The sequence below is a fragment of the Cervus elaphus genome, chromosome 5, assembly GCF_910594005.1.
Source record: "Cervus elaphus chromosome 5, mCerEla1.1, whole genome shotgun sequence".
Taxonomy (NCBI): Eukaryota; Metazoa; Chordata; class Mammalia; order Artiodactyla; family Cervidae; genus Cervus; species Cervus elaphus.
The window spans coordinates 73,841,716-73,853,198 of NC_057819.1; the positions used below are offsets into that span (position 1 = coordinate 73,841,716).

At 37.5% G+C, this 11,483-nt stretch overlaps 2 pseudogenes across 1 annotated transcript; one reads left to right on the top strand and one right to left on the bottom strand.

Moving 5' to 3' along the window:
- Positions 1-3,368: 3,368 nt before the first annotated feature.
- Positions 3,369-4,359, bottom strand: LOC122693176 (annotated as a pseudogene).
- A 1,965-nt stretch (positions 4,360-6,324) lies between these two features.
- Positions 6,325-8,323, top strand: LOC122693355 (annotated as a pseudogene). The gene is made up of 2 exons (XR_006340885.1): positions 6,325-7,280; positions 7,315-8,323. The product of XR_006340885.1 is annotated as a eukaryotic translation initiation factor 4B-like (transcript).
- The last annotated feature ends 3,160 nt before the right edge of the window (positions 8,324-11,483 follow it).

The window sequence follows — 11,483 nt, forward strand, 5'->3', positions numbered from 1 at the left end:
ACAGAAGAAAATCACAGTTAAAATTTAATACATCAGAGGCAAGCAATTGAGAAAGAAATATGAGTCCCCTGTGCCACTATACCTCTATTTGTAATACTCTATAGGAACAGCTTATTTATTAATACAAACACTTGCCTTTAGAAAATAATTGTGTGCCACTGAGTCATGGGCCAATGCGTGTAAGTTCAGTGTACCAAGGAGGGTACCAAGAGGGGTACCAAGGAGTACAAGATTCATTAAGTCTCTTTGTTGCTGGGAAAAATATTAGAAGTACACATGGGTTTAAAAGGGGGCTAAATAAGACATTTTTGCATTACTAAATAATCTATGAAGATTGTATTATTTATTTCACAAAAATATACTGCACTGTTATGTATATCAAGAGTTTCTAGGGATACAAATTTATAATAATAATTCTGAAGTTTCTGGTAATGGTAAACGACTTTACTTTTGGAAAGTGTTTTAGATGTGCAATGAACGAATCAGTTCAGTCAGTCGTGTCCAACTCTTTGCAACCCCATGGACTGCAGTATGCCAGGCTTCCCTGTCCATCACCAATTTCAGGAGCTTGCTCAAACTCATGCTATATAGAGAACACTTAAATAATAACTATATAGATAAATATTTTTCCAAAAGGTTACCTGTTGACCTAGGTACGTACAGACCAAGAAGTAACAATTTCCACAATTAACAAAGCCTTTTATAAACTCCCTCCTAAATGGCTAATCTCTTACCCCCAAAGAATAGATACTTTCTTGACTTTTACTGCAACAGATCAGTTTTGTATTTTTTTTTTGAACCAGACATAACTGGATGTCTATAGCATGCAGTATTTTGTTCAGTTACATGCAATCCATCCATGCTGTTGCATGCAGTTTCAGTACATTCATTGTCATTGAAATATCTTAATTTTTTGTGCATATGCATCATTTATTTATCTATGTTAATGTTGATGAACAATCATATTTGCCACCAATTGGTAGTGAGTATACTATGAAAGGCATATGAATTAAATATATAGAAAGTGAAGAAAATGGTTAGAATTGGAATTAAATCATGCAAGACAAAGTATCTTGATGCTAACTTTCCCTTTCTATGGAAAATCAAACCAGAAATCTCTTACAAGTCCTTAGCTCAAGCCCCTATTTGAATCATAAATTCTGTGGGGTGTTCACATTAAGTGACTATTTATCCTCCACATTCTATTTAAGGTCAGAGATCTCACACATTGTACAAGTCAATCAATTTAAGACACCTTTTATTGAGATTAAAATTCTTCATTTAACATGCAACATTTTATTTTCTTCAGTTCACTCATTAGCCTTAGATTTGCTCATAAGGGCTAAATGCGGATGAAATTTGATTTTAGACACATTAGCATTTCATGTTTTTTTTTTCTTTTTTAAGAGAGTAATGTGCTAACTGTATAATATTTATACTTCTGAGATTGACACCCATGTTTGTGTCAGGCTTCATTCTGAATCAATCTCACTTCTGCCATGCTGCTGTTCAATATAGTATCTAGAAGGTAGAGAAATATTCCAAGAGAAGGAAATGGCAACCCACTCCAGTATTCTTGCCTGGAAAATCCCATGGACAGAGGAGCCTGGTAGGCTACAGTCCATGGGGTCACGAAGAGTCAGACACAACTGAAAGACTTCACTTTCACTTTTCACTTTCATGCATTGAAGGAAATGGCAACCCACTCCAGAATTCTTGCCTGGAGAATCCCAGGGACAGAGGAGCCTGGTGGGCTGCCATCTATGGGGTCGCGCAGAGTCAGACATGACTGAAGAGACTTAGCAGCAGCAGCAGATAAATATTTCAAAAGGTAATAACATTAAAAATGATTGAGAAAATGTTATAAATACAAGAAATACCCCCCTCATTTTTCTATACATCAACACATCCCCCTACCTGTCTCAGAATCCTAGAAAAGCCTGGAGTCTACTACCTATTCTCCTACTTTGGCTTTAATCTAAAATGTTTTCACTCAAAGGTGTCTTACAAAGGCACTTGGATACACTTAGGTACCAAATTATTTTTGGCTTGTTTTATTGTAGCAAACACTCAAGAATGCACTTGATTCTTATAGGGTCCTTCAAATGAATGCTTATGTCTCTGTCTACTAAATGGGCCACTTTCAGCGATTCAATCAGCAGCAAACTAGAGTAGAGCTATGTGAAGTTTTCAAATATCTTCTAGCCAGAGGAGAGTTCTTTAAAAAAAAAATCATCTGTATGTCTTTAACTTACCATTACTTTTAGTATTCACAACCCGTTTATGTACTTAGATATAAGATGTATGTATGTGTGTGTGAGTTTGTGCTCAGTCGTGTCTGAATCTTTGTGACCCCCTAGGCTATAGCCTGCCAGTTCCTTTGTCCATGGAATTATCCAGGTAGGAATACTAGAGTGAGTTCCCTTTCCCTTCTCGAGGGGATCTTCTTGACTCAGGGATCAAACCTGCACTTCCTGCATCTCCTGCATTGGCAGGTATATTCTTCACCACTATACCATCTGGGAAGCAGATATAAGGTACAAAACATGTGTTTAAGGCACATGCATTTAAAGCTATCAGTATTTTTTTTTTGCTTTATTATGAATAAATTTTCAATAAAATTAACTTCTTTCTTTCTCCTTTTCTCTCTTTCTCATTCTTTCATTTACCCACTTGCTATATATCTCCTGGGTAACAGTCTTTAAAATCAGAATGTTCATAACCCCACATTGAAGGAAATAATTTAGAAAACAGATACAACAATGATCTGAAGCAAAGGCTGGTGTGTGAATCAAGCTCAGAGCTTGCAGGAGAGACATACAATTCCTGGAGGAGGTGACTGGGTTGTAAATTGCAGCCCTCCAACCTGGACACACTGAGTTTCCTTAAATGACACGGTCTTGTCCACCTCACAGTGACTCTAACTGTCCAACCATCTTCACAAAATGCTTTCTCTGCTGACTTGCATCTCTCAGTTACTTCCTACTTATCTCTTAGATACCAAACTAGTTGTGTTCGTTTTCAGGGAGCAATTTTTAACTTTCTTCACTATATTTGAACAATGTGCTTTGGGTTTATGTTGTCCAGTCTTTACATTATTGTGCAAATATAGTTAATTATAAATAATGTGAATAATTATCTAGTTAATACCTATCACTTCCATTAGAAAAGATTAATTTGTGTAAAAACTGCTAGATTTACCATTAAATTCAGAGGAAGCAAGAACTTGGCAAACTTACAGTTCAGAACTTTTCCACAAATAGGGAGCCTTAAATATAAGTTCAAGACATAAAATGGAAGTATGGAGTATATAGGAAACAACACATTTTGGAATGACTTGAATATACTTATTGATCAAACCAGAGGAATCAAAACAATTTTGACTTAAATCGTAGTGTAAGAGTAGGAGAAAAACATATACCTACAGCTTTACAATGGAACCACTTTCCATTTTTAGGCTTCTTCAGAGCCTCTTTCACATGCTTGTTTCTTAAGCTATAAATCAGGGTGTTTAACATGGGAATCACAAGGGTATAAAACAAGGAGGTCATTTTGCTTCATCTAGAGAGTAAGATGAACTTGACCAGAAATACATGAAGAGCAGAGTTCCCTGGAAAATTGCCACAGCAGTTAGGTAGGAGGTACAGGTGGAGAAAGCCTTGAACCTCCCTTCAGCAGAGTGGATCTTTATCGCTGCTAGAATGGTGTAACAGTAAGACACAAAAAGACCTGAAAGCGTAATCAGTTCAATTAAGCCCAAAATGATAAATATCACTAACTCATTGACCTGTACATGTGAGCAAAATAGCAAAAGTAGAGGAGGAACATCACAGAATAAATGATTAATCTCTTTTGACTCACAGAAACACAGGCAGAATATTAATATTGCATTAATTAAAGCATCCACAATGCTGATCATGTAAATCTCAACCATGAGCAGGGAGCACACCCTGCTGGACATGCTGACTGCATAGAGCAAGGGGCTGCTGATGGCCTTGTACCAGTCATAGGCCATCACTGCCAGCAGGAGACACAATCTGCAAAGGTTCAGAAGATCAATGACTGCAGAGCACAGCCATAAGAGGGGATTGATTTGCTCTTGGCAAGGAGGTCTATCAACATCTTGGGTCCAGTTGTTGTGGATTAGCAGAGGTCACTGAAGGAGAGGTGACCAAGGAAAAAGTACATTGACATGTGAAGCTGGGAGTCCACTTTTATTAAAATGATCATCCCAATATTTGCAGCAAGAATAATGAGATAAACAACCAGAAACATGGTAAACATCACTTTGATTCTAGGGTCGTTATTAATTCCTAAGAGAATGAATTCATTCAAGGAAGAGCAATTTTCTCCATCCATTCTTCTTTATTCTTCTAAAATGCTCCAGAAATCATAAGAAGAAAAAAAAAAAAAAAGACTGAGATCAAAGGTTTAACTCTTCTTGACATTTGGAAAAATATAATCTGTAAATAAGAAAATATTTATTACAGTGTATTATATTTTTTATATCCTTTATCCTCATAATGTAGCTTAGAGATGTCTCATTTTATGTTGTTGACAAAAGTTGAAGTGTCTAGGATAGGATTTTGACAGCTTGATCCTCAATTTGGATGTCATCTGTGAGGTATTGAAATTGTGTGGAACTTCACTGCTTTATCTCAGCAATCAATTATGAGATTAGAGATCACTACAGGTTAATATGATATGAAAGCAACACCCAAATTAAACAGACAAAACTGGAGTATACAACCTTGTATGTATAAAATAAATATCCAATTGAGCATAAAAGTGGTTATACTTCTTGAGCTATTTAAGAATCATATACCAGAAACCAACACAACTTTGTAAAGCAATTATCTTCCAATGAAAAATAAAACTTAAAAAGGAATCATAATTTGCTTAAGATTGTGTATTAAACTCACACAATGAGCGTATCTTGGAATTTAAAATGAACAATATGATATTACTATTCTCAGTCTAAATTAGTGTTCATATTTTTGAGACATTAGGTAGTTCATAAGTTTTTATCTAGATATATTCCACATTATTGTTACTTGCATGCAGGAGTGGTGAGGGGTCAAAAGATATGTCTCTTGATCAGCCAAACAAATTCTAACAAGTGGAATCAACACAGCTTTTTAGATTTTAGCCTCATTTATTCCAGGTGGCTGCTAAGGTAAGCGGTGCCTGAGACAGGGGTTCCATACCTGGGTTGCAAACATCCCCTATAGGAGGGAATGACCACTGGAACCACTCCAGTGTTCTTGCTTGAGAATCCCATGGACAGAGGAGCCTGGCGGGCTATAGTCCACAGGGTCACAAAGAGTTGGACCCAACTTGAAGCAACTTAGCATGAACACACATCCATTAAAAATAGAGAAGGAAAAAGGAGCAATAAACATATCTTTGATATATTGCCTTCTATTTATGTGTACATGTGTGTGTATGTATTTTTGTTTCCCTGTTAATATATGAAAACTGGAATATGAATGATAGCTTCATTTTGCTTTAAACAAGTAAATATATTATGTGGTTTATACCAGGCTGAATTTATATAAATTTGTATTTGTATTGGGATATATCAGTGGTGACTGGTGAAATATTGAAAAAAGTCTTAAGTATACATATACCATTTCATAGTGGTTAAAATATGAACTATGAAATAAAAATATGATTATCTTCTTAATTTTGATTATTAACTAAATTAATATAACTTTTACTTATCTAATAAAAATGAATGATTTTCTCTTACTTTAAAAGAAACATCATTTTTTTGCAAAGAGATTTCAGACTATGACTAAAGAAAATAGCAAAAAAAATCTATCTACAAGTTTTTAAATAATTTATGCCTTATTTTTTCAAACATAAAGTATTTTATTTTCCACTCTTATATTTGGTTACTTAGAAACCTACCTGTGATCAGTCTTTTGGTGCTTGCTCCTGGTAACTGAACAACATACGCAAATCACATTTAATTTTTCAGAGTGACATTTGGGAGTAAATCTCTTAAGCGTTTACCCTCATGCTATTGTATTATGCAAACATATGATTAATTAAATTTCTAGTTCTGTATTTTCCCCTGTGATTGATGAAACCACTTCAGCGATGGCCAAACTTTAGTTCTTTGAACTTGCTTCAAGTTGATCAATATTAGAAAGGTAAAATTATTTTAATATTATGATTCATTGTTACTCTAAGTCTGCACCGTCTTCCACTCAAATTAGACATCTAATGAAAGTGAAACAAACTTTCTATTTAATTATTTTATGTTATCACTCATCCTGTTAAATTCTTAAATTAATACATTAATTAAAATACCCTTTGTGTTCTCTCTCCCTCTCCCAACATGGCGGCCTCAGTGAAAAAGAAGAATAAGAAGGGGAAGACTATCTCCCTAACAGACTTTCTGGCTGAGGATGGAGGGACTGGTGGAGGCAGCACCTATGTCCCCAAACCAGTCAGCTGGGCTGATGAAACAGACGATCTGGAAGGGGATGTTTCAACCACCTGGCATAGTAATATGATGTGTATCGGGCTCCTCCAATTGACCGTTCCATCCTGCCCACTGCTCCACGGGCTGCTCAGGAACCCAATATCGACCGGAGCCATCTTCCCAAATCTCCACCCTACACTACTTTTCTAGGGAACCTGCCCTATGACGTGACAGAAGACTCCATTAAGGAATTCTTTAGAGGATTAAATATCAGTGCAGTGCGTTTACCACGTGAACCCAGTAATCCTGAGAGGTTAAAAGGTTTTGGTTATGCTGAGTTTGAGGACCTGGATTCCTTGCTCAGTGCCCTGAGCCTCAACGAAGAGTCTCTAGGTAACAGGAGAATTCGAGTGGACGTTGCTGATCAAGCACAGGATAAAGACAGGGATGATCATTCTTTTGGCCGAGATAGAAATTGTGATTCTGACAAAACAGATACCAACTGGAGGGCCCGTCCTGCTGCAGACAGCTTTGATGACTACCCTCCTAGAAGGGGTGATGATAGCTTTGGAGACAAGTATCAAGATCGTTATGATTCAGACCGATATCGTGATGGGTATTGGGACAGTTACCGTGATGGCCCATGCCGGGACATGGATTGATACGGGCCGAGATCACTATGATGACCGAGGTGGCAGAGACTATGACAGAGGCTACGATTCCAGGATAGGCAGTGGCAGAAGAGCGTTCAGTAGCGGGTACCGTAGGGATGATGACTACAGAGGAGGCGGGGACCACTGGGAAGACAGATACGACAGACGAGATGACCGGTCCTGGAGCTCCAGAGATGATTACTCTCGACCGGCCCTGGAGCTCCAGAGATGATTACTCTCGGGATGATTATAGGCGGGATGATAGAGGTCCCCCCCAAAGACCCAAACTGAACCTAAAGCCTCGGAGTACTCCTAAGGAAGATGATTCCTCTGCTAGCACCTCCCAGTCCAGTCGGGCAGCCTCTGTCTTTGGAGGGGCAAAGCCTGTAGACACAGCTGCTAGAGAACGAGAAGTAGAACAGCAGCTACAGAAGGTACAAGAGAAACTGCAGCATCAGCTGGATGAGCCAAAACTAGAGCAACGGCCTCGGGAGGGACACCCAAGCTGGCGAAGTGAAGAAACTCAGGAACGGGAACGATCGAGGACAGGAAGTGAGTCATAACAAACTGGGACCTCAGCCACATCTGGCAGAAATGCACGAAGAAGTGAGAGTGAGAAGTCTCTAGAAAATGAAACCCCCAATAAAGAGGAAGACTGTCAGTCTCCAACTTCTAAGCCTCCCAAACCTGAACAGCCTCTAAAGGTAATGCCAGCCCCTCCACCAAAGGAGAATGCTTGGGTGAAGCGAAGTTCTAACCCTCCTGCTCGATCTCAGAGCTCAGACACAGAGCAGCAGTCCCCTACAAGTGGTGGAGGGAAAGTAGTTCCAGCTCAACCATCTGAGGAGGGATCAGCAAGGAAAGATGAAAATAAAATAGATGGGGTAAGTGCCCCAAAAGGCCAAAATGGGAACTCCAGCTGTGGTCCTGGAGATGGAGGGAACAAAGACCACTGGAAGGAGTCAGACAGGAAAGATGGCAAAAAGGATCACAACTCCAGATCTGCACCTGAGCCAAAGAAAGCTGAAGAAAATCCAGCCTCGAGGTTCAGTTCTGCAAGCAAATATGCTGCCCTCGCCATTGATGGTGAAGATGAAAATGAGCGAGATTACACTGAATAGACCTCTGCATTCTGTGCTTTCTCCTAGTCTCTCTCCACCCTGGAACATTCGAGAGCAAATCAAACCTCTATCCAGACAAGACAAAATAAAACTCACCATCTCCTGGAAAAAAAAAATACATTAATTAAAATAATTATTTTACTTATTATTGTTTATTCTTAATCATTTTTGATTTTGTGTGTTTATTTCAGTGTCAAACCAAAAACTAATTTACAAGACTGATGTCAAGTTTACCTCCTGTATTTTGTTTAGAAGTATTATGGTTTCCATTCTTATGTTCAAGTCTTTAACTCATTTTAAGTTGACTTTTGTGTATGGAATAAGGAGTACATTTGGCACTAGTGGTAAAGAACCTGCTTGCCAATTTCGGAGACATAAGAGATCCTCCATTGGATCCCCAGGTAGGGAAGTTCCCCTGGAGAAAGAAATGACAGCCCCCTCCATTATTGTTGCCTGGAGAATTCCATGGATGGAGGAGCCTGTCAGGTTACAGCCCATGGTGTTGCATGACTGAGCAATGCAACACAGTTTCATTATTTTGCCTGCAGCTATCTAGTAGTCCCAGCACCATTTATTACAGAACACATTTGAATCAGTTCTAATGAGATGGCTGAAACTGGAGCCCATTATAGGGAGTGAAGTAAGCCAGAAAGAAACACCAATACAGTATACTAACACATATATATGGAATTTTAAAAGATGGTAAGGATAACCCTATATGCAGGACAGAAAAAGAGACACAGATGTATAGAACAGACTTTTGGACTCTGTGGGAGGAGGCGAGGGTGGGATGATCTGAGAGAATAGCATTGAAACATGTATATTATCAAGTGTGAAACAGATCGCCAGCCCAGGTTGGATACATGAGACAAGTGCTCAGGGCTGGTGCACTGTGAAGACCCAGAGGAATGGGATGGGGAGGGAAGTGGGAGGGGGGATCAGGATGGGGGACACATGTAAATCCAGAGCTGATTCATGTCAATGTATGGCAAAAACCACTACAATATTGTAAAGTAATTAGCCTTCAACTAATAAAAATAAATGAAAAAATAAAAATAAAAGACTATCTTTCCCATTGTATATTATTGGATCCATAATTGTACATTTATCAACCATGTATAAGGTGGCTTATTTTTTTCCATTGATCTATGTGTCTGCTTTGTTCCAATACCATACTTTTTTGATTACTATGTCTTTTGATTACTAGTTTGAAATCAGGAAATGTGATGCCTCCAGGTTTGTTTTGCTTACTCAAGATTACTTGCCTATTAAGCATCTTTTTTTGATTCCATGTCTCTAGAGGTTTTTTTTTTTTTCTTGTAAAATATTGAATATGTAGCTTGTTTTGAGTGATACAGATATTCTAGCAATAATAATTATTCTGATGCATAACAATGAAATACCTTTCCATTTATTTGTGTCTTCTTCAGTTTCTTTCAGCAGTACAATGTTTCTGTACCGCATCAATACAATTTAGGGGATAGTTCGTTCACCTCTTGGTTGTTTATTTTAATTATTTTTATGAGTTTTTTTTGCTTAATTTCTCTTTCCAATAAATAATTGTTAAGTGTATAGAAATGCAACTGCTTTTGTATTTATTTATTTTTTTTTGTATTTATTTTATACCTGAAATTTACTGAATTTATTTATTGGTTTTGTTACACTTTTGCCACCTCATGCGAAGATTTGACTCATTGGAAAAGACCCTGATGCTGGGTGGGATTGGGGCAAGAGGAGAAGGGGATGACAGAGGATGAGATGGCTGGATGGCATCACCGACTTGACAGACATGAGTTTGAGTAATCTCCAGGAGTTGGTGATGGACAGGGAGGCCTGGAGTGCTGTGATTCATGCATGGGTCACAAAGAGTCGCACACGACTGAGAGACTGAACTGAACTGAACTGATAGTGAAAAATTTAATATTTTCTATAAACTATATGATGCTACCTGCAGAGACTATTTCACTTCTTTTTCCACCTGAACGCCTTTTATTTCTTTTCTTTCCTATTTCTTCTGGCTAGGACTTTCAAGAAAACGTTAAATGCAATTTACAAGGGCTGGAGTTCTTGTCTGTTCCTCATCTTCGAAGGAAATATTTTACCGATTTCACTGTTTAATGTGATATAAGCTGAGTTAATGTGATATAAGTGATATAAGGACATATATGATATGTCTTTTATTTTTACTGAGATAGGTTCCCTCTCTAACTGGTTTGATGATAATTTTATCATGATTTTTTTTTAAATTTTGTCATTTGTTTTCTATATTTATTGAGATGATTATATTACTTTTTCTTATGTTTGTTAATGTGGTATATCACATTAATTGACTTGCACATTTTAAACTGTCCTTGCATGCTTGGAATAAATAACACTAGATCATAGTGTATGATCTTTATAATACAGTTTTGAATTTGTTTATATATATATATATTTTGTTAGAGATTTTTGCATTCATGTTCATCAGGAATATTGACCCTTAATTTTCATTCCTTGTTGTGTTTTGTCTGGTATTGAGCCAAGGTAATGCTGGGCTCATAAAATGAGTTTGGAGGTACTACCTATGCTTCTATTTTTCTTTTCTTTTTTTTTTTGGAAAAGTCTAAAAAGTATTAATTCTTTAAATATTAGAGTTCACCAATGAAGCCATATGGTCCTGAACTTATCTTTTGGGCAAGCTTTGGATAACTGATTAGATCTTCTTACTAGTAATTGGTCTATTCAGATTTTCTATTTTTTCATCATTCAGGGTTTGTAGATTGTTATGCTCTAGGAATTTAACAATTTCTTCTAAGTCATTTGATTTTTTTCGGGGGGAGGAGTTGTATATTGTTCATAGTAGCTTCTTATGATTCTTCGTTTCTGTGTAGCATCAAGGGTCATATCCCTAATGCCATTTATACTATTAGTTATTTGAGACTTCTCCCTTATTCTTGGTAAATTTAGCTATTTTCCCCCTCCATTTTGTTAATAACAGAAGAACTGTACAAAAAAGATCTTCATGATCCAGTTAATAATGAAGGTGTGATCACTCACCTAGAGCCAGACATCCTGGAATGTGAAGTCAAGTGGACCTTAGGAAGCATCACTAAAAACAAAGCTAGTGGAGGTGATGGAATTCCAGCTGAGTTATTTCAAATGCTAAAAGATGATGCTGTGAAAGTGTTGCACTCAATAAGCCAGCAAATTTGGAAAACTCAGCAGTGGACAAAAGACTGGAAAAGGATGCCAAAGACTGCTCAAACTACCGCACAATTGCACTCATCTCACATGCTA